This window comes from Anolis sagrei, chromosome 1 (assembly GCF_037176765.1).
Source record: "Anolis sagrei isolate rAnoSag1 chromosome 1, rAnoSag1.mat, whole genome shotgun sequence".
NCBI lineage: Eukaryota > Metazoa > Chordata > Lepidosauria > Squamata > Dactyloidae > Anolis > Anolis sagrei.
In genome coordinates this window covers 51,767,314-51,792,320 of record NC_090021.1, presented here as the reverse complement: position 1 = coordinate 51,792,320, position 25,007 = coordinate 51,767,314, and positions in this window count along the sequence as shown.

Here is a 25,007-nt window from a genome sequence, read left to right as displayed (position 1 = left end):
GACATGGTAAGGCATAATTTACTATGGTAATCATAGAATCATAGAATTGGAAGAGACCACATGGCCCATCCGGTCCAACCCCCTGCTATGCAGGATAAGCACAATCAAAGTATCCCTGACAGATGGCCATCCTGCCTCTATTTAAAAACCTCCAAAGAAGGAGCCTCCACCACACTCCGAGGCAGAAACTTCCACTGTTGAACAGTTCTTGTGGTCAGGAAGTTCTTCCTAGTGTTCAGGTGGAATCTCCTTTCCTGTAATTTGAACCCATTGGTCCAAGTTGTAATCTCCAGGGCAGCAGAAAACAAGCCTGCTCCCTCTTTCTGCCTTTCAAATATTTAAACATGGCAATCATGTCTCCTCTCGACCTCTCTTCTGCAGGCTAAACATACCCAACACTTTTGCAATACAAGTATTTAGAAAAGTATTTTTTGGATAGCAACTCCCAGCCTCCTTTCTCCCACAGTGAAACCCATTCTGGTAGAGATGATAGGATGGGCATCTGGGAGATCAAATTTACTGAACCATTACATTGCCAAGTCACCTGGGAATGGTTCCTCAGTCTCAACCTGCCATATCTCATACATTTGTGTAGAGTCTGGAGAAACAGGATTTCTTTTGGAGGAGAGGGAGGATGTAACTAATAAAACAGATGAATAAATGAATAAGATCCATGGAACTCTTAAACAACCAAGCTGATTTGTTGCCAAAAATGAAATGGAAAAATTTCAGTAGAGTTACTCATCTCTGTGAAAATTAAGCACCAGAGCTTTGCCATTGCAGACAGCCAATGTCAGGACCAAGTTAGAGACTGGACAGTCAAGAGTATCATGTTGCACAATATTATGGATTTCATGTATTCATTTTATTTTCCCATTTGTATATTGAAAATAGTCATTTTCTTTGTAAGCTCTGTTGCCATTTGTCTTTTTTTTTTCATCACACTTTCAAATTTCTTGCCTAACCTGTGGAGTGTTCCTCCCATAAACAGAACAGTTCCCTTCCTCAGTGAAAGGCTTTTAATTCAAAAGAGCTTTTCTTCTGGCCAAATTATGGAGAAAGTGGACTTCATCTGATTTCCCCTCACTTCCTGAAGTCCCGTGTTCTGCCCAACATGCAAAACCCTTCTCCAATGGAACACTTTTAGTGCAGTGTGATAGTTGGAGGACTAGAGAAAGTAATTTTTTTATACTAAAGGTAAAGAAGGGGGGGGGGGGGAACCTTTGAAACAAACTGATTTATGGATATCCGGGTATTATGCTTAGCTTTCATGAATATCAATCTACTTCTTCAGATATGCTGATAGAATGATATTAAAGCCATAGGTATTAAATTAAAGTTGTGGGAGTGGGGTAGAATGTAATAGGATATAGTAAGATGCAAATTGTTAGTCTAGCTATAAGTCTTCAAAGAGTTATGTAAGATCCGACAGGTCTTTCAAGTAGGTGATCTGTTAGTATTGAAGTATACCCAGAATTCTCCGATGGGCACAGCCATTGACCTTAATGGCTGGGGAATTGAGGAAGTTATAGCTTCTGAAATTTCCAAGCCATGGAGAAATGATGCCAAGGCCTTGGTGAGCATTTCCTCCACTTTCCCATGGGCCAGGGCATGAATGAGTGAAGCTCCTCCTAGCAAAGACCAAGCTGGATTCAACCCCTCATATTTCCTTTCTTGGCTTTACTTTCTTTTCATTTTTAAGATATTGGGTGAATAATAAAACATTTCAGGGTGTGGAGGAAATGTGTATCCTTCAAAGCCCTATTTGGATTATTAAAACCATGTCATTAAAATTATGGGGCCTAATACAAAGCTGTATACATAGGACCCCATCTCTGCCATCTAGGAAGAGACGGGGAAAGACTGGACTTTAGTGGTGGTTGAAAGGACACACTTCATCTAGTATAGGAACAGGATTTAGCACCTTTGAAGTCTAGACTAAATTGCATATCAGTTTCCCTGTCTCACTGCCATGGAAGGCACTAGATGACAGCCACCACATCTTTTTTTAATGATATTTTTATTGATAATAAAAGGTTAGGGAAAGGGGTAAAGTGGGAGAAACTACAATTACATGTAAAGTGGGAGAAAAATAATAAGCAGAGAAAGTAGGAAAAGAAGACCGTTATAAAAGTAACACACAAGTATTTCACAAAAAAGAAAAAGAAAAAAAGAGGAAAAATAAAAAACAACCACCACATCTTTTACTGTATCTAAAATACAAAGCTTTTAAAATCTTTGCTGAATGTTGCCTCCAATCTGAAATCTCCTGTCTTCCATTATCTGATTGTCCACAATGCTGGGCATAATATACCATTGTAAACTGGGATGAAATATTAATACATTTTTTTTCTTTTAAAAAATAACTACCATTCAGGATTGCAGTTACAGATCCATAACTACTGCTCAATATTCAGTAAGGTTACCTAATTCTGTGGAGCCCCCGGTGGTGCAGTGGGTTAAACCCCTGTGCCGGCAGGACTGAAGACCAACAGGTCGCAGGTTCAAATCCGGGGAGAGCGAGGATGAGCTCCCTCTATCAGCTCCAGCTCCTCATGCGGTGACATGAGAGAAGCCTCCCACAAGAATGGTAAAAACATCAAAACATCTGGGCGTCTCCTGGGCAATGTCCTTGCAGACGGCCAATTCTCTCACACCAGAAGCGACTTGCAGTTTCTCAAGTCACTCCTGACACGACAAAAAAAAAACCCCTAATTTTCTGTAAAACTACATAAATGCCACCCTGGGCTACCTTACAAGCCAACATCCAGATAAGGCAAAGTACATCCGTATAGCTTCTAATTAGAGAGCAGGAGAGTTCATTTCCAGCTTCCTCCCACAAGTTCTGTTCCAAGTCCCTGCTGTACCCTCATTCATTGGTGGGATGGGAAGGAAATTCCATATTCCTTGTGACACAACATGATGCTAAAGGAAACTCCTTCACTTAATCTGACCACAAACTCTTAAACCAGGTTTGGGAGGGTGGACCAGAGATCTTAAATACTGTATTTCTTCAATTGTAAAATGTCATCAATCCCCATTATCTGCATTGAACTGGATATAAATCTACACTACCATATAATCCAGTTCAAAGCAGATAATCTGGATTTTATATGGCAATGTGTAGGGGGCCTAAGCAGTGACAAGGGCTTCCAGGCACCACTCAGCTGCAGTGGTGTAACCAAGAAAATGGTTGTGCTCTGGTGTCATCATGATTTATATCTATTGGTGAAGTGCAACATTACATCAGCCCATATCACCAACTGGATTTGAAGGATTGCATTGGCCATGGATGGTTTTTGGTGTTGGTCATGGATGGAGAGGAAATGCTGGTTTGAGGCCACATCTACACTGGCTGCTTAATCCATGACCAGTCTAGAGTGTTAAGCTTTGGACTGTACCAAGATTTACTGTAATAGCATCCAAATGCACTGAGCCAATCTCTCTGTGGTACTTCACTGGAAATTCAGATGGTCAAGCCAGCCTGAGACCACATTGCTCCTGCTGAGCCAGCCCTTTCTTCTTGCTCATCATCTGGGCATCCTACCCTAACACCAGCAGACAACTATAATGGTCAGATGCTTGCAAGGAGCTCCATGGGTGGTGGCAAGCAATGGCAGCAACACAGGGATGACCCATTCCCTTCTCCTGCAGGATAAATGCAGGAAAACAGTGGTGGTAACAGTGGAGATGGCAGTGTCAGGCTGAAATGGACCCTATCCAGCTTTTAATAATAATAATATAGTATAACTTTATTCATATACCGCTCTATCTCCCCAAGGGGACTCAGGGCAGTTTCCAAGTAACACACACCAAAACTTACAGAGTAAACAACATAGGCATAATATTATCAAAACAACACACATATATTACACACATAATCCTGCCTTTTGTGACAACAGTGAATGTTTAGGATATTCCAATAGTTCCTCAGTTTTGCAAAATCAAATTTAGGCCAAAAAATGGTCTTTATTGTGTCATGAAGACCGGCAGTACCAAATTTTTGGGTTAATGCGTTCTTTTCCTTCCCAATGTAGGCAAACCGTAAGAGAGAGATCTCTCCAGCTTAGCAAAACTTAGTCTTCAATAGTGCCAACTGAAAGTGTTCTAAGTTGTGTTTAGAGAATGTAATGGAGCAAGGATAGAAGAAACCATGTGGTTGGTAGCTCTACTGCATCCTTTCGTGACTTAATATGATCCCATTTCTATCTGCATAATTTCAAAGTGTATATCAGTCTGGGGATATCCATTACTTGAGCATGCTGACATCAAATTAGTAGTTTAGAGGACAACTGTGTCAGCTTCAAAGCCAGCTGTGTATATGTTTATCTCTCTAAAGCAGCTGCTGCTTTTCCCCAGACTTCTGAGAGAGAAATTGGGTAGGCCTATTCCCCACTGGTCATTATATTAAAGACCTTGGTGCAAATGCTGAATAGCATTTAGAAGCTGGATGTGTGGCAACACTGGATATTAATAGAATCAGATGTTGCTGTCATAACCGAATGTCTCCAGGCTACATGTGTGAAACTCATTAGTTTCAACATAGACACACAAGGCATCCACTGTTCAGGCCATGAATTCTTAATACAATAAATATTTGTGCAAGTGTGAACACTGAATATCTGTTTTGCTAAGTATAGCCTTTAGAATAAAGGTGAAAGGATGGATTAAAACAATGTTATATTTTCCTCAGCACCCAACAGTTCAGTTGGTAACACGCATTTTTCAAAAATAAGAAATCTTCAACAACTTCTATATGAAACATCTCTTTGACTGCATTACACAACTATTTTCCATTAAAAAGGTGTCACTAGAAATGCTTAGTCTACTTTCTCTAATATCATATTCTTCGGCTAGGAAACTAATCAGAGCAAGCAGCATAACTGTTACCTGCATTTTCCCAAAATATCCGAACAAATATTTAACAGACTTTCGACGTGATGGATTGAAAGGTCAGGACTGTAGAAAGGGCAGCTGTTGAATAGAGAGCCTTAAAATCATCGAAGTCATTTCTTTTTCCCATCTATTTTTCATATTCTCCCAATAAACAGACCTCTCTAATTTCAATCACATTTCAAAAAATGATCAAAGCCATAAGTTCAAAAAAGTTAGCAGCCAAACTAAATGTTTTTCTTGGCTCCCTCAGCAGCTATTCAGCTTTTTCTCTTCGAATGCAGATATAGGTGCGTGTGGATGGATTGATAATACACAAATACCGCCGTGGGCTTTACTCAGCAAATTTCTTGTCCAATATTTCCTGACTTCCCTCTCACACTCTCACCATTTCTTACTGACGGCAGGATGAAAAAAGGTATACTTAAGCAAACTTACCATAAAAGTGCTGCTTCCCCCCTCCCCCCCCCCAAAAAAAATCTGAAATGTCTTACCATTTCATGCTGGGGGAGTAGGGAATTCAATGCAAAATGATATTCATTTGCAGAACAATGGCAAAAACATTTTTTTGTTCTGACATGAATAAAAACAAAAAAAACACCCCCCACAATATTCTCCAAAATCTAGACTAAAAATGGACAAACGAGAGGCTATAGGTCAAATCTAGACATTGGCTTAACACTGTTGCATGATACAATTGTGGTCAATACTCAATGCATGATGGCTTATTCTATACAGTTGTGTGGCATCTTTTATAAGTTACACAAACCAACAAAACCAAACTTTTTGTAATCATCAGAAATGAGAGTAGCACAATGTAAATCAATTTTTATGCCGATTTTAAGTATGTCTTTATTTTTTCATCATGTCAACTTTTTTAAATATGATGAATGGTACGTTACAGCAGACTACTGTAAAGTCTGCACATTTCACATCATATTTGTGTAACACAACACAACAAATCTTTTCATCAGATATGATTTTAGATCATTCTTATATATATATATATATATATATATATATATATTGCGCTGAATTCAGATCTGTTTGTTTTTCTCTATCACATGTAGTTTTTGTGATGTGGCTAATCAAATAATTAATGCATGTATGCACTGATATCAATAGAATTTAAGTAACCACAAACCAACAAGTATTTTTCATCAGATATTATTTTAGATCATTCTTATAGAAGTTGTTGCACAGAATTCAGAGCTGTGTTTATTTTTCCTCTATCACATGTAGTTTTTGCGATGAGGCTAACTGAATAATTAATACATTTATGCAATGATATCAATAGATCTAATTAATATCAGTGTGTAAATGTATTAATATTTTAATTAGCCTAATCACAAAAACTACAGATGATAGAGGAAAAAATAAACTAACAGGAGCCCCCGGTGGCACAATGGGTTAAACTCTTGTCCCGGCAGGACTGAAGACCAGCTGGTTGGAGGTTCGAATCCGGAGAGAGCACGGATGAGCTCCCTTTGTCACCTCCAGCTCCCATGCAGGGGCAAGAAAGAAGCCTCCCACAAGGATGGCCAAACATCAAAACATCCGGGCATCCTCTGGGCAATGTCCTTGCAGACGGCCAATTATTTCGCACCAGAAGCAATTTGCAGTTTCTCAAGGTACTCCTGACACACAAAAAAACACAAAACAAACCTGAAATAAATTGGAAGATGAGGGAAGGAGTAAGGAAACCAAAACTACAAATATGCAGAATAGTATCCAAAATCCCATGTGATCTTTTTCCTTAAGATTGATAGCCACAGATTTATATTCATACTGCGTATAAAAGGCATTACTTTAACTTTGCCTGCCATCCTGTTAATCACTCCACACACACACACACCCCTTTTGATAACTTTTAGAGTGATATCACATTTTGTAATGATGTGCCTTTGCTTAGGAATTAACGCATTATAATTTTTAGTTATCCATGCAGGTTGCTTTCAACTAATTACCCAATTAATGAAATACATTAATTAAAACACAATGAGATCTCAAGTACAATGTTATTCTATTCCAGTCATTGATTCTGCTTTCTTTGCTGCAATGTTCTTTTACATTTAAATGTGCTATTTTAAGTGATTCATTGCTCCATTTTGAGCTGTGATCAATATATTAAGAGACTGATTAAGCTAGTTAATTAAAGTGTGAAGCTTCATATATGTCAACTAGTGTTCCATTGTTTTCATTTCTTTTCATGAACTATCATCTCCCATCTAGAATTAAAAACACATAAAAAATTGGGGATCAGCTCCCTTTCGCTTATGAAGCCTGGTACTCTCTATAGTGCAACTCAATCATATCTCCTAAGTTAATTATTTATTTCTGAGATTTTAATACTTCATTGTCTTTCAACAAGGCAGTACTCAGTGAACTATTATCTATTCCAATGAAAAAACATGAAAAATATCTATAAAACCATCCATCATAGCAACTGTGGGAACCAAATTCTGGTGTATGCTAAACATATCCTTAAAAAGTAACTTTCTCAAGCTATCTTCATAATTCAAAAGATTGGGTTTTCTGAATGAAGGGACAGATTAATTAAATGAGGAATACATAGACGACATTACATATAAAAATGGGGCAGAGCCAATTGAGTTGGATTTAGATCAGTGGTTCTCAACCTTCCTAATGCCACAACCCCCTTAATGCAGTTCCCCATGGTGTGGTGACCCCCAACCCTAACATTATTTTCGTTGCTACTTCATACCTGTAATTTTGCTACTGTTATGAATTGTAATGTAAATTTCTGATACGCAGAATGTATTTTCATTCACTGGACCAAATCTGGCACAAATGCTCAATACACCCAAATTTGAATACTGGTGAGGTTGGGGGAGGGATTGATTTTGTCATTTGGGAGTTGCTGGAATTTATAGTTCACCTACAATCAAAGAGCATTCTGAACTCCACCAACAATAGAATTGGGCCAAACTTGGCACACAGAACTCCCATGACCCACAGAAAATACTGGAAGGGTTTGACAAGCATTGACCTTGAGTTTTGGAGTTGTAGTTCAACTACATCCAGAGAGCACTGTTGACTCAAACAATGATGAATCTGGATCAAACTTGTCACGAATACTCAATATGCCCAAATATGAACACTGGTGGAGTCTGGAGAAAACAGACCTTGACATTTGAGAGTTGTAGTTGCTGGGATGTATAGTTCACCTAGAATCAAAGAGCATTCTGAATTTCACCAATGATAGAAATGGGCCGAACTTCCCACACAGAACCCATATGACCATCAGAAAATACTGTGTTTTCTGATGGTCTTTGGTGACCTCTGATGCCCCCTCATGACCTTCCCAGGGGTCCCAACTCCCAGGTTGAGAAACGCTGATTTAGAAGAGACCTATTGAATTCTGTGGGAGCACACTTGTCCGCAAGCCCCATTGATTTGGACAGCTCCAAATTTGGATGTAATTCACTGAACCTATGATAGCAGCAGTATGAACCTCTATATTCTGGTCTGTCGGATAACTGAACTGAGGTACGTTTGGACTTGCTAGATTTCATATTAGCAAATTTTCTTGGTTTTCATGCCATCCCAGGGATGTTTGCCAAGAGAATCCTCCAAGATGTTGTTCCCAGTGCAGTGCCATCTGACTTTAAAAAAAACTGCCCTTCTTTGGAACAATGAACTAATTTGCCAAACTGCAAAATGAAGATATTTGATTTAGTTCCATTTCTCATAGAAAAGCTATTGAACACCAATGAGTCAATTATAGTAGGGGAGGAAATCTTTAGAAACAACTCTAGGGACCATTCCTGTCTGTGCCTTTTAATTTATTATAGAAATTGGTGAAAAAACACATTTCTTCACAGAAGTGATGACAGTCAAAAAGATGTTAGCTCTCCCTATTACCAGAAATATGGAGCAGAAATGAAAGTGCCAGCTTGTCACATGTTAAGTGATCAGCTTGTGAAAGCAGGTAGGTGGAGCAGATCTACTATTGACTACAGATAGCCTTTCAAGTATAATTCAAATTGTCATCGTTGCTGCTCTTTATCAGCTTTGCAGCTCAAAACAAGTTGGAGCCTGAGCATATTAAGAGACGTTTTCATCTTGCCTTATTTACCTTCAGGTATAGATCTTTTTTGAGGCCCTTTCTGGATTCTTTCACCATCAGAGAAAAGGTGAGCAGTGACCAGAAATGGAGCTTTTTGGATTGTGGCATCTACATCTGGAATTCCCTAACAAGGAAGCCTTGCCTGATCCATAACTTTATGCTTTCAGTTCCATATGAACACTGAAAAATATCTCAAGTGTTTTGGATTTTTTCTACATTTCAGTTGATTTTTTTGATTTTTTGAAAAACTGATCTATTGATTTTTTATCATTCTCCATTAAAGAGGTAACTTAAAATTGGTGTGTTGAATAACACTTTTAGGGATTATGGCTTAATGCTTCATGTACAGGCAAACTTCTCAAAACATAATTATAACAATAATAATAATAATAATAATAATAATTTATTTATATACCGCCCTATCTCCCAAAGAGGTCTCAGCGTGGTTTCCAACATAGGGCAAAACATTCAATTGCCAAATGAAAGAAAACACACAACAAAATCATACATTATAAAACATAAACATAAATCCGATTAAAACAATCACAAAAAATGAAAACCAGTTCCAATTTTACTCCATCATAAAAATGTTATTTAAGATAATATAACATAGAAATGTTATTTAAGATAATACAGTTGCAAGCCATATATTGGTCATTATTAGAAATAAGAAATGAATTACTGCACAATACGCTTACAGGTAAAGCAAATCACCCAGTGATTTTCCATGCCCGAGTAGTGATCTCCTAGAATCTGTGGCGGAATGAAAATCACGTGTAGTTCACATCTTTACCAATCCACACAATGCCTTGCTAGAGAAAAGATATGCCACACAGATGATCAGTAAAAAATAAGTTGTTTACTCTTTGTTATGCAGAACAACATATACAGTAATGTGAACAGTTGCAGTAACTCACACAATCTCCTATGAAAGAGATTCAAGTGGTCCTTGAGTGTTTGTGTGAAGGATCTCCTTCCAGCAGCTCAGAAAATATACTGCTAACTTGTCTTGGCTCCTGCACAGAAAAACCTAAACATGTAACTGTTATCAAACTCCCAGGCTCAGCTAGCATCCTGGGCGTAGCTTTGTGCTTTGCATTTTTCCGTTAACACACTCACCAACTGACTTTTACAAGCTCCAACAGACTCCTAATCCAGCATTCAAACCATTACATCATGCTGGCTAAAGTGGCTATATTTCATTAATATGTGTGTGTGTGTGTGTGTGTAAATGTCTTCACTGCATATATTTAAAGACTCTTGAATTGCCAGTTCAACCCACATTGCTACTGTCATGATGTGGTAACCGTTTGAGAAGTGAGAAAGGCTAACCCATAGTTTAATGAAATTAAAATTTTGGAAGATCCTGGGTAGAATATGACTGTTGTACTTCTTTCCATAGCACCTGAGAAACTGCTGACTTCTGTAAGGTTAGAATGCTGTTTATTTCACTTTCACTCACATGCGCACACATTTTCTCCATGAGCTACTCCTTGGACAAACAGAACCATTTTCTATTTCTAGACATAAGGGAAGGACATCCAAGAATCATACAACAAGCAAGCACCACATACTCTTTGGATTGATAAGTAAAAGTAACTAAAAGAAATAGTTGACTTCTGAAAGATGGGAAAGTAAAGAATTGTTTTTTGAAATGTGACTATGATTGTAACTACTTTTTATTCTCAGAAATATAATAGTATGTAATTAGTTTTTTAAAGGCATGGCCTAAGCCAGTGTATCTCAACCTGGGGGTCAGGACCCATGAGGGAGAGGTCACAAGAGAGTTTCAGAGAGATCACCAAAGAACATCAGAAAAGATATATTTCTGATGGTCTTAGGAAACCCTTTGGCAGAGAAGGCTGAAGATCTCTCTGCCTGCCCTTCTGTTCCTTTTTTAAAAAAGACGGCGAATCCTCTAAAACAAAAGCCCTTCTCCGCTGTGATTGGCCAGCCTCTCAGCCAAGGGGACAGCTGTTTCTGAGACTCCAAGCGGGGAGGGGAGAGCAGCGCTGTGCGCATGTGCAAGTGAACGAAAGCATGCAAAGCTGGAAGGCGGTTCATGCTAGTGAGTCCCTTCAAGGCATGGGGGTTCTGTGTGGGTAGTTTGGCCCGATTCTATCATTGGTGGCTTTTTATTGTAGGTGAACTATAAATCCCAATAACTACAACTCCCAAATGTCAAGGTCTATTTTTCCCAAACTCCACCAGTGTTCACATTTCGGCATATTGAGTATTTGCGCCAAGTTTGGTCCAGATCCGTCATTGCTTTAAGTCCAAAGTGCTCTCTGGATGTAGGTAAACTACAACTCCAAAATGCAAGGCAAATGCCCACCACACCCTTCCAGTATTATCTGTTGGTCATGGGAGTTCTGTGTGCCATTCAAAATCAATCCCCCCCCCCCCAAAAAAAAACCCCACCAGTATTCAAATTTGGGCATATTGGGTATTTGTGCAAAATTTGGTCCAGTGAATGAAAATACATCCTTCATATCAAATATTTACATTATAATTCATAACAGTAGCAAAATTACAGTTATTAAGTAGCAATGAAAATAATTTTATGGTTGAGGGTCACCACAACATGAGGAACTGTGTTAAGAGGTTGTAGCATTAGGATGGTTGAGAAATACTGGCCGATACACTAGGACTCTCTTTGTCTCCTTCCTCTGCTCCATTTCATTTAATGGAGCAAATCCAATCCACCTTGGTCTTACCCCAGAAATTGTGGAGCCAGGAGACATTATTGGAGGGCCAATCATTTGCAGGGGGCAGTTGCATTTTGACTGATTCAAGTCCTTTCAGAGCCATTTAGGAAAGCAGTCTGAAGGCAAAAAGTCTGCTAGTGGTGTTACTTATAGTTTTTCCAAAAACTATTGGGAAGTAATGTTTTTATCTGCAAAATGGGTATGAATTGAATCTTTAATGAGGAAGGCCTTATGGAAGTGAATAGCTTTGCATCAGATGAAAGTTTCCTTCAGCTGGCAGTACTGCAATCAGAGTCAGGATATACAAAATTTGCAACAAGCACAGGAAATTGGAAACAGAATTTTCCCTTTTTTGTTATCATTGGTATTGATAATAAAAAGACCTGTAAAACAGAGGTGGAATTAAAATGGTAATCATTTGGCGCATTCTTTGTAATGTGTTTATTCATAAGAGCAAGTAGTCATATTCTGCAAGGCTCTGGAATGTCTTGAATCTGAATTCTTGCTTTCATCTTTGCATATTGGGAAGGATTGCTGTACTAGTGTGAAAGTGAAGTACAGCAGTTTGATGCATCAGACATTTTTGTGGTAAACTGTGGGTTCAGCTCCAGGTCATGTATCCTGTCAATGTGCTCACTGTTTTTCTGTTGCGTTAAAATCAAAGGAAAGATTTCCTCAAAATCTCTTTTTAAGGAAGATTGGGGCATTTTAATATGCAGAAAGCTGGAATGATTTTTCCTGGGAGTGAAGAATTTAAAATATATTGCAAAAAGCATTATATTCAACTCTCTCTTCTCTAGAGCATATCATACATTTTGATATCAAAACCTGATGTGTGGCAATCATCCACAGAAGGAAACTGTGACCATATCTGCACACAAAACAATTGTGACGGTTTGATACCACTTTAATGGCCATGGCTCAGTCCTACAGGGATTTGTAGTTTCATGAGGTGCTTAGAACTGTCTCCCAGAGAGCTCTGGTTCTATAGTTCAGGAGAGTGTACAACAAAATTATAAATACCAATAGATATCTTGAGCAATGATCAATCTATTTGCCCCAAACAACTGGGAAATTGTTGTTTCTGTTCCATGTTTGATGTTTTGTCTTATGTCTATTATAACAGGCTGAGTTTTTTATTTCATTTTAGTTGTTAAGTCATAAATTACATTATATGTTAGGTTGGTTAAATTTTGTTAGTATGGATGTATTGTTGTGGCATTTGAGCATTGAATGTTAACCTTTTATGTTTGGAATCTGCCCTGAGTCCCTCCGGGGAGATAAAGCAGAATATGAATAAAGTAATATTATTATTATTTGAAACACAACAAGATTAGTACACAGCAAATAAGATCACTATGCTGGTTGTTGTATTGGATCACACGTCAGACACTTCCCAAGTGTCTAGGACTATGTGATATATCGGCGAATAATGTGTGCAGATCCCAGTAGGGTGGCCTTTTGCAGCTGACAGATGGTAATCTTGTCAGCGCCGACTGTGTTTAAGTGAAGACCAAGGTCTTTAGGCACTGCACCCAGTGTGCCAATCACCACTGGGCCACCTTTACTGGCTTGTGCCAGAGTCTTTGCAGTTTCATCTTTAAATCCCTCTATTGTGTCAGCTTTTCCAGTTGTTTCTCTTCAATCTTGATGTTGCCTGGAATTGCAAAGTTAATTATTATTATTATTATTATTATTATTATTATTATTATCTCTCTACACTATAACATCCGGGAGCTTTTATGATGGAGTCACAACAGTTCAAGTGGTACTAAAGTGGTACTAAAGAGCTATAATTCTGTTCAATGGATACATACAATACATGATGAGGGAAAAGGTATTGTGGTATGCTTTGCTGGAATTCTGGGATGCTTGCTCAGCTAGGCACACTACTAATTGGGAAAAGGGAACAGATTCCTATGCACACTGTAAATATCTTATTTGTAGAGCCAAAAAAAGAAATAAAGAAAAAACAATACAATATTTAAAATGAAAAATAATTTAAAACTTAACTGTATTTTAGTGGAAGCCCCAGGGGCCATCCAGTCCAACCCCCTTCTGCTATGCAAGAAAAGCACAAAGCACCCCCAACAGATGGCCACTCCGTCTTTGTAATAGTTATAATAACAACAAGAATAACCCCAGGGCATCCATTACTACCCCATTCTGCCATACAAGGGAGACCTTGCGAGCCATAGTGGCAGGGAGGTCCTGCAGGCTGCGTCAGTGGGACTCCCCAGACCACGAGCTTCCTAGGCAGGGGGGAGCAGGGGCCATGGGGCCCCTGCAGAGCTCCTAACTGTGCTTCATGGAGACCTAAGGGCTCTGCGGAGCAGAGTGTGAAAACCACTGCCTTAGAGAACCAGGAAGGAATTGCTTAAACCCGGGCGATTACGTCCCACCCTCACCATCACTTTGTACAAATAAAGTCATCCTTTTATTGACAAAACATGCCTTGTAGCTTGCGTGTTGCTGTAGGATAAGCAGATCAGTTCCATCCTTGGCTGAATGGCATCACAACATTGCTACCATTGTAGCCCATTATTTGTTAAAACAAGCAGGGTTGTAATAAATATTGGGAGTTTTTACTGACCCTCTTAGGGCACATCTACAGTGTATAATGCAGCTTGGAACCAGTTTGGAAGGAACTGATTTCACAGTGTGGGTGATTAGATTGACAGGACTGGAACTGGCTTGTGGTCCCAAAGCTGACTACATTAACTATGGGACCTGAATTCAAATCAGTCTGTGAGTTTTTCCCCATTTCTGGTAGAAATGTGACCCAAGAGATTTAGAAAAGTGGGGAGGAGTGATAGATAGCTGTGAACAGGCATGTAGCCGGGGGGGGGGGGGGGGGCTTGAGGGGCTTCAGCTTCCCCCCCCCCCCCGAAATTCTCATGGTGGTTCGCAAAAAGGCCTTACTGGTGCATTATTTAAACTGTTACGTTTATTCATATCATGATCTGATCACCATACTCAGTATATCCCATATGCATGTGGGTATTGGGATAACGATACAAAAGGTTTGCTAGGGTAGACCCTCTTTCACGCAGACTCAGCCCCCTCCCCGAAACAAACTCAGCCCCCCCCCCAAATCGAAATCCTGGCTACGGGTCTGGCTGTGAAGGTACTGCAATCACTTACCCCTCCCAAAGGGACAATTAGGCCCCTGCTAGCCAGCCATGCCCTTGAGGCATTTTTGCCAGCACCATTGCCCCATCATTCCAAAATCTGAAAAGTGCTTGAACAAGGTCAGCTGCCTGCAATCCCCTCTCCATTCTGCGTAGCTGATTCCGTTCTCGGATCTGGGGTTTATTGGATCTGCTGAAGTGCATTAGAAGACTTAATTTGGACTTCCCCGAGATTTTCTTTAATGTGCTGTAACCCTTTAATCTATTCTGCAGTACATATTGACAGCATGAGTTTTGCATCCGTTGTAGTTTCAGATTGGCTTGGAACTGCATTAAATGGTCAGTATGTGTGAGCCCTTATTCTGTTCTCTTATTTTCCATAAGACTCTTCTGTATTTTTGTATTCTGGATATATAGAACAAGGGCAGAATGTTGCTGAACTGCAGCCTCCAGCAGCCCTAGTCAAGGAGGGAAATAATAAATAGTGTTAATCATGACTACTTGGAAGGCCTGCCTCTGCCATTTCTGGGTTAGGACATAGTGCACCCATTAATTGCAGCCATTGCATGTTATGCTACCTTTCATGGGCACATATAGGTCCTTCCTCCCAAACAAAATGGAGCTTGCCCACAATCTTCCCTTTAGGAAATACATTTGGAACATGAACATTTTAAAAAGTCTCTTTAAAAAGTCACTCTCAAGACTTAACCGCGAAAATGTTGCCATAAAAAGGAAGAGGAAATAAAAGGAAGAGCAATAAAACCAATTACTACATCGCCCTAAAACCTTACTATTGCAACCATCATGCAAAATGGCATTTAACGTTTTCTTTTTCAGTGCTTGTAGTAAACCAGAGAGATTATGATAAGCAGATACATCTTGTTGCAGACTTAATATATAAAAGACCATTCATGTAATCTATTCATGAAATGAATTAGGGATGCAAAACCGAAGTCTGCATTTGAGAATGCTATACTTTTGTGTGTAGTTTTGCCCTATGTATATGACTTCCAAAACGGTATCTGCCTCTAAAGAGAACAGATTCCCAGTGCTATAACTTTAAAATACCAAAGAGATAACATTACCTATTTAAGACTCCAATTGAAGAAGATTTGCAACACAAATTGTTTAATTTTAAGCAGATCCTGGTGGCCTACTGGGTTCCACTGCATTTAGAAATATGCTTAAAGGTTTAAAAAAGACTTTTTGTGAATATTTTTTCTTGAAGTCTTTATGTAGCACCTGTCATTGTCATGCCACATATGCTATATGATTATATTAGACAGACTTCACCTTCTAAATTTTTAAAAATACGTTTCATTTTGTATTCATGCTGGAGCTCAGAGTTTTTTTGACGGGAAAGAAATTTGGCAGTCACTTTATCTCTGGTTCCTCATTTGTATTAAGATATTGTGCTTTAACATTTTCATTTATGTCCCCTTTAGGGCAATGAAAGCTTTTAAAAGTATAATCATTTTCCTCCCTAGTAACTATATTATCATCAGCTTTCCTTCCAAAGCACTTTTCTCTTTCTGAGGCTGAATCTGGAAATAGCTGGTCACTCAGTATTAACTCCCCTCTCTGGGTTGTTGTAGGTTTTTCGGGCTGTGTGGCAATGTTCTAGAAGCATTCTCTCCTGACGTTTCACCTACATCTATGGCAGGCATCCTCAGAGGTTGTGAAGTCTGTTGGAAACATATATAAACCCCATTTGTCCTAGTTTTCATCAGACCTCACAACCTCTGAGGATGCCTGTCATAGATACAGGTGAAATGTCAGGAGAGAATGCTTCTAGAACATGGCCATACAGCCTGAAAAACCTACAACAACCCAGTGATTCTGGCCATGAAAGCCTTTGACAATAAACTCCCCTCTCCCTTTTATCAGTTCTGTTGCTGGACAAAATATCTCACTGATCACCTAAAGAGAAAGTTAATAAGGAGGTGAACCTAAAGCTTGTCTTAAATCAGTTTATTGAAAGGCCACTTCTGTTTTATCCCTGAGCAGCTGCTGTAGACTCGCCTTCTTGCAGTGTATATTTATGCATGTGTGTGACAAACTAGGAAATGGGGTAGTGATAATGAGTTCATCCTACATCAAAGCAAATCCGTGGGATCCTGGTCAGGGGCATGGAGAAGACGCCACTCCATGCCCTGCATCTCTGTCCTTACCATGCCCCTCATTCCATGAGGGGAAGCATTGCTCCTCAGTTTCCCCCCATTGAAGGGAAGGCAACATGGGAAGGCTCTCATGTTGCCACAGTGGTAGCATGCACTGCTTTTTCTCCCTTTTTGGCATGGAGCCAAACAAGATGTGCCTGTATGTGGTGTGAAGGGCTCCGTGCCTAAAAGGGAGAGGAAGCAGAGTACAATGGGCAAATCGGCCTGTCTGATGAGGTGGTAAGTCTTGTAGGAGTCAATGGGTGGGCACTCCTAAATGCTGTGTGTGATGAATATGTCTCACAAACACTATAATCTCATAATGGTTCTCAAAGTGTACAAGGAATGATAGCAATCCCAATTGAATATCATTTTTAGAAGCAACCTTTTTGTAGCAGAAAAAGAGTCTCATGCAATAAAGGCCAAGGTGAATTAGACAAAATTTATTTATTTACCATATTTATATACCGCCTTTCTCAGCACAATTCGATGCCCCCAACATATAAAATCATATAAAATACAATTAAAAACATAGCCTATAAAATATAAGTCCATAAAAACTCAATAAAATCATACATCCTCAACGTGTCCTTATTGAAATCACTATTCAGTCGCATCATCAGTCATGGTCTATCATTGCTTGTTACATTGAATTTGCAAATGCCTATTCAAAAAGCCAGGTTTTAACCTTTTTTGTGAAATATTAAGAGAGAGGGGACCATTCTAATATCCCTAGGAAGAGCGTGCCACAGCCAAATCTGATAGGTCCCATACCCAATCTACATATTAACCTCTCCATCAAATTTGTCAAATCTCAGGGTACCACACCAACTCGAGTTTTTATTGGCCATCATCAAATAAAAGATAGGAGTTCAAATCTTCAAGTTTTCATAGGATCTGATTTAGAAAAGAGAAAGGGCTACATGAAAACTTTCAGTCAAACAAAGAACTTGCTAGCGGGCAACGCAACATATTGAGCTTTGCAAACGTCAATTGGTTTAAATCAAGTGTTGCAATTTACAAAGGCACGTAATAGGTTCTATTTGTGCATGCGCAAGTTTGAATAGCAAGTCATGAACAACTGCAGACACCGCTTAATGCATTGTTTAATGACATAATCAGTCTTCATGCCCATAACAACACCCCATGGCATTAAAAGATCTAAAAGCTATAAAGAATAGAAAAAGATAGAAAAGAATCCTGTAGCACTTTTGAGACTGAGTCTATCTACATAAACACCCCAGGAACCGGTTCGATGCTGGATGGTGGCCACAGTATTGGCTGATTGTGAATCAGAACTTAATTCAGGAAGCAAAGTATCTGCAGCTTGACAGCCTTTGGAAAATGTTGGTTTTTTTTCCCTTAACCAATCCACTGATATGTGCTGATGCACATATTCATGTCCATTTGAGATAAATGCTACACTGTGGCAGGGCTACACAGTTCCCATGAGAATGATGTGGTTTCTCTCTTGGGCGAGAATTGTTTACCTTCAGGCCAGATATGTTTTGACATTTATTAAAGCACTTCATCACTAGCAGGGTCCCAACAATCATCCACATTTTTCACTCTTGGATTCATGCCTTGCAAGGGATGTACTCTGATTGGCTCCAGCTCATTATCTGGTAGAGTGTCTGTGTAGAAGCCATCTGAGAAAGAGATTCTGTGTCCGCTTTCATTGAGAGATTCCAGTCCATTTCAGCAGGTGCATGTTAAGGCTGGATTTACACTGTCATATAATGCAGTGTAGACCCATATAACCCAATTCATTGTAGTTCAAACAGCATTATATGAATCTGCATACACTAGATATATACTACATTTCAAACTGCATTATATGGCAGCATAGATTAAACCAAAGTCTCAAAGACTCTGTAGGACTGCTTTGTATCTGTTCATGCTGAAACAGATTAAGGACTTCATTACATCATCCCACTACTCCACTACAATAACATTAATGTAGGTAGTGAAACATGCCAGGTTGGGTATTGCATCTCCCCTTATTTATACAATTGCATAACTTCATCATTCCATGGGTCCACAATGGTACTTCTACACACTCTCATAACCCCACCTTCCTGCATTATTGCAGTTTCTATCATTTTTGTTTGTTTGTAGCACACTCATCCAATTCCAGCATTTAAAAACAAGTGAAAGGGGCGAATGAAATGAAAACAGTTGGCCTGGAAGTAGAAAGGGAGAGTGGTAAAGGAAGAGAATCCTCGTCTCTGATATAACACTGCTGGAATGCCAGCACAGAAGTGGAAGGGACTCATTACACCAGGGTTTCTCAATCTGGGGGTTGGGACCCCTGGGGAGGTCACAAGGGGGTGTCAGAAGGGTTGCCAAAGACCATCAGAAAACACAATATTTTCTGTTGGTCATGGAGGGTTCTGTGTGGGTAGTTTGGCCCAATTCTATTGTTGGTGGGGTTCAATGGGCTTTTTGATTGTAGTTGAACTATAAATCCCAACAACTACAACTCCCAAATATCAATGTCTATTTTCCCCAAACTCCACCAGTGTTCACATTTGGCCATATTGATTATTTGCGCCAAGTTTGGTCCAGATCCATCACTGTTTTGAGTCCACAGTGCTCTCTGGATGTAGGTAAACTACATAGTCCAAAACTCAATGCCCACCAAACTCTTCTAGTATTTTCTGTTGGTCATGGGAGTCCTGTGTGCCAAGTTTGGTTCAATTCCATCGTTGGTGGAGTTCAGAATGCTCTTTGATTGTAGGTTAACTATAAATCCCACCAACTTTGACTCCCAAGTGACAAAAACAATCCCCTCCAATCCACTAGTATTCAAATTTGGGCGTGTCGGGTATTGTGCCAAATTTGGTCCAGCGAATGAAAATACATCCTGCATATCAGATATTTACATTAAGATTCAAACAGTAGCAAAATTATAGTTATGAAGTAGCAACAAAATTAATTTTATGGTTGAGGGTCACCACAACGTGAGGAACTGTATTAAGGGGTCGCAACATTAGGAAGGTTGAGAAACACTGCATTACACCAAAGTAGGTTATGGGAACATTGTCACATTGGGTATTAACTGCTAATATCTAGAGATGGGAGAATCAGGGTGGGTAGGCAAATCAGAAGCTGGATGCTCATGGCATCATGCAATAGGGGACATCAGCAAAGGTGAGAGTACAGCAGCTGTGATTTTATTTAGATGGCATCATTAATTACTTAATACATGTTGATCGACAATATAGTTTTTTAAAAAACATAAACATACTTGAATTGGTTTTCTAGCTAGCAGAATCTCTTATGTCAGGCAACACATCTCGGCAGTCTTGCAACAATAAAGGCATAATCAAAAAAACCCTGGAGAAAATCAGACAGAGATGAACACATATTTCACAGGGCATTAAAATTCCTAAAACAATAAGTAGTAAAATATGGAAATCATGAAAAGACAAGAAGCAACAATATCCATTTACGGGGCTACAATTGGTGCTTTTGATGCAGTCCTATTTACCACATTTTTAGCAAAGTGAAAAAATGTGGAATAAACTTTAGAGAGAATAATAAAGGCATTACAGGCCAGAAATAAATGGCATTTACATGCAACCTCGTAATTGAAGCAAACTCGCTAACTGTTCCTGAGCTGAATTTTGAAATTACATTCAGTGAGTGTTGGGCCCTTTAACTATTGTATATACTCATATATAACCTGACCTCAGATACAGGGCAGGAGAAATGGCTATCCTACTCCTCTGACTGCCTGAGCCTGGGGAGCATAAAATGGCTGTGAGGAATGCAATCCAGGATCTTGCATAGAGATCCAGGATGGCTGCCCCAGCTCCTCCATCACAGGGAAATTTTTGAATCCTGGAGCAGGATCTGGACTTTCCCTTGTGTTTTTTTTAACTATGGTGCAGCTCAGGTTGGATTCCATAGCATTAAGCAATACTAGTTAAAGCAGTGTGAAACTATTAATTCTACAGTGCAGATACACCCTCAGACATTTTAAAAACAGCTGAATAAGTAGAATAGCAGGGACCATCTCTGCCAAATCAGGACTGTGTGGGCTGGAAATAAAGAAGCGTCAGACAATGCATCCATAGGAATTGAAAAAAGTGTTGTGCCTCTTCCAGAATGTATTTATTACATAAAACATGCATATGATTAGATAAAAGGCTGAATCCAATTTTAGTCCCAACTATATCATGCCCTATTACAATACGGTACATTTGGTTTCATATTTATGGATTCTGCATCCATAGATTCAACCACACATGGCTTGAAAATATTAAAAAATAAATTTCAAAAAACAAATGTATGATTTTTTTTATTTTATACAAGAGACACCAGTTTACTATGCCATTTTATATAACATATATATAATTGAACTTGTACATTCACAGATTTTCATACCTCTGGTTGGTCATGAATCAAACCCCACTGGACACCAAGAACCTAGTATATGCTTGGCCCATTCCTTTCTGACTCACTGGATTTAGCCAATACATATAGATGTATAGGTGGCATGCTATCTTTCTCTCTCACCCAGTTACTGTACATACACACTCCTTGATTGATAAAGACACTATAATGTTTTCTGCCCTCTGAGAACTGCAGATGTTTCCTGATAGTATTTCCAGTTATAGAATATAAAAATCTTTGTGTGCTGTCATGCTCCTGTATTGTTTAGATCCATATGTCAATTATTCTATTTATGTGAATGCCTTGGAGAGAACAATAATGCAAGAACAGCTGTAGGGAGTTAAGAGTGACAGTGTATCCAGGCTAGCTTTCTATCTCCAGTAATGGTTAGGATTAGAAATAAAAACATTTTAAGAGAATATTTTTAAATGGATTTTAACTTCAGGGAATTTAATCTTAAGATACTATTCTTAGCCTGAGAAGATAAACCAAGTATATACCAGTATCTGTGAATTTTCAGCATTGTCTATTTTGGAGGGTATGACCTCTCCCTAAGGGGCGGCTCAACCCATTACGCAAAGTAAGCATTCGCAGTATAGTTGATTTTACCCAGGGGCACTCTTGAGGCGCTCTTGGGGGAAAATAGACCTTGACATATGTGAGTTGTAGTTACTGGGATGTACAGTTCACCTAAAATCAAAGAGCATTCTGAACTCCACCAATGATGGAATTGAACCAAATATGCACACAGAACTCCCATGATGAACAGAAAATATATATCAATGATTGGTTGGGGTGGGTGGCAAAATACTGTTTGCTTACCGTTGAAAATTACCTAGGGCCGCCTCTGCCTCTCCCTGACTAGAATGGCATCATTAGCAAATCTTTGGAAGGCCTAAAGATAAGGCAGCCATTTTCTTAGATATTTCTAGAATTACTATAGCCATTATCATATCCTGAATAAATGGATATGCCTCCCACCATGTTTTTTATTCTCCGTCGCATTCTGGTCTTGGTACTCCATGTTGCTCCCCAAACTTTTTGCAACCCTCAGCCCATTTTGATTCCACAAAATTCCCTTTTTTATGGCCAGAAACATGTGAATTGCCTTTCTTTCAAACTATCCACTTAGGGCCCTTCTAATAAAACCCAGGTTAAACTGGATTAAAAACCATTGGGCTAAATGACATTTAGTCAAAATGCAAGGAGAATTGGATTAAGGACTGGAAAACGTGTGTTTAAAAGGTGCCCTTTAAACATGCGTATCCCTTCAGGCATAGAAACATGTGCTTTCCTTCCCTCTCCCGTCTGGACTACTCCCAAGCACGTATGTGTCTGTCAAGCCATAAACAACTAATCAGCTGTTAAACACAGATACAGGTGGTTCAAGGAAGCAGACGGGAAAAGGAAATACAAAATCTCTTTTACACTTTGTAATCTTAAAGAGAGCTTGATTTAAGAATTGGGGGTGGCAGAGATGTGAGGGAAGAATTTTTTTAAAAAATCTCCCTTATGCACCAGATCACATATGCGCAGTGAATTTTTTAAAAAACCTTCCGCTTGATGTCTCCTGTCCAGTCTCCATCTTAATCCAGATCAAAAACTGTGAGGAGGGGGGGGGGGGGTAATGTACCAGCTCTCCCTATCTGTATTGTCTCTCAGGTACCACATTTCTTCAACTCAATTCCCTGTCCTGCATTTTAGGGCTGTCTTGAAGTGCCCTTATACAGTGGTTCTCAGATATGTCCTCCAGGTGTTTGAGACTTCATTTTCATTAAATCCCAGCTATCTTGGCCTTCAGTTAGGAATTCTTGGAGTTGAAGTCCAAAGCAGTTGAAGAACCAAAGTTAGGGAAACGCATACTACTTGAAGCATTATGATCCTACTCTAATTGCATTGTTCCATCCTATGAAATTTTGGAATTTGCAGTTTAAGGAGGGATTTGAAATTGGACTAGAACCATTGCACTATAAATGTAGGGTGAACAGGGCATAGGGTTACAGCCTGTGTTTGATGGGGTTACACTCCCCCTGAAGGCACAGGTTCGCAGATTGGGTGTAATCCTGGACTCATCACTAAGCCTGGAACCCCAGGTCTCGGCTGTGGCCAGGGGAGTCTGACTTGGCTATGGTGGTCCATGCTCTGATTACATCCCGAATAGACTACTGCAATTGCACTCTACGAGGGGTTGCCTCTGAAGGCTGCTCAGAAGCTGCAATTAGTCCAATGCTCGGCAACCAGGTTACTCACAGGAGCTGGGTACAGGGAGCGCACAACTCCTTTGTTGTGCCAGCTCCATTGGCTGCCAATTAGCTTCCGAGCACAATTCAAAGTGCTGGTTTTAACCTACAAAACCCTTTACAGTTCTGACCCAGCTTACCTGTTGGAACATATTCTCCCCTATAAACCATCAAGGGCATTAAGATCTTCTGGAGAGGCCCTGCTCTCGGTCCCACCACTTTCGCAGTCATGCTTGGTGGGAACGAGAGACTGGGTCTTCTCTGTGGTGGTCTCCTGGCTATGGAACTCTCTCCCATATGAGGTTAGGTTTGCCCCCTCCCTCCTGACCTTCAGGAAGCAATTGAAATCCTGGCTGTGGAATCAGACATTTGCAGAGTGAAGAGTGTTACCAGTAAAGGCCAGAATTATTGGATCACAATGTGCAGATTGAGCTGGATTATGTTTTTAACTTGGCGAACAGTTTTATATGTATTTTAACTTATATGTATTTTAATCTATTGTATTATGTATGTTGTTCTAAAATGTTTTTATTGTTGAGAATTGAATTTTTGCTGTTAGCTGTTCTAAGTGTCTCCACGGAGGTAGAGAAGAACAGGATATAAATGTTTTAAATAAATAAATGATAAATAAATAAATAAATAATTACATAGTGTATAATATGAAAGGGTCCTTGGAGGAGTAACAATTCACCTTTAAATAGGATGCAGGGAGAGAGGTTATACTGTTGACTATCTTTATAAAATCTGTTTTTCAAAACTTAAAGTAGAGGTCTGCCCAATATTTCTGGTTTTATTCTGTTTTAGCATTTGAAGAAGTCTGTCTGCCTCTGGGGCATCCCCAGAGCAGAAAATTGACCCCATGGACTCAGTAGGATTGCCCTCTCTGGTCTAGAACTTTCACTTTCTTCGTATTGTTTAACAGTTCCTATTAAATGGCATGAAATGAGTGTGTCTGTTTTACTTGTGTCTCCAAGTTGTTAACTCGTCCACAGCTTGGAAGCATCCTGCACAAACCATTACATGAGGTAGTCAATATTGCTAACCAATTACTTAGAGCAATTAAGTCCAGTGCATGAGTTTAAAAACAATTACTCACCCTCTATGGCCTCCACCAGCCTCTCTCCTCTTTCAACTACTATTTTTACAATTCCCAATAGTTCAGATTTAGGAGGCCAGATTTAGTGCCTTCCCTTCACAATGCAGGAGGCCCACCACGTGGAAACTTTATGAACCCAGAGACGTATTCTTCTCAGTAAACAAAAACAAATGCAAACAGGGTGGCAGTAAAGCAGAGGGGGAACGCCTTCTCTCTAAGGACTCTGCTATACATATGGCTTTTACCATCTGGCACACAGTTCTTAAACATTGTAAATCTTCCCAAGTGG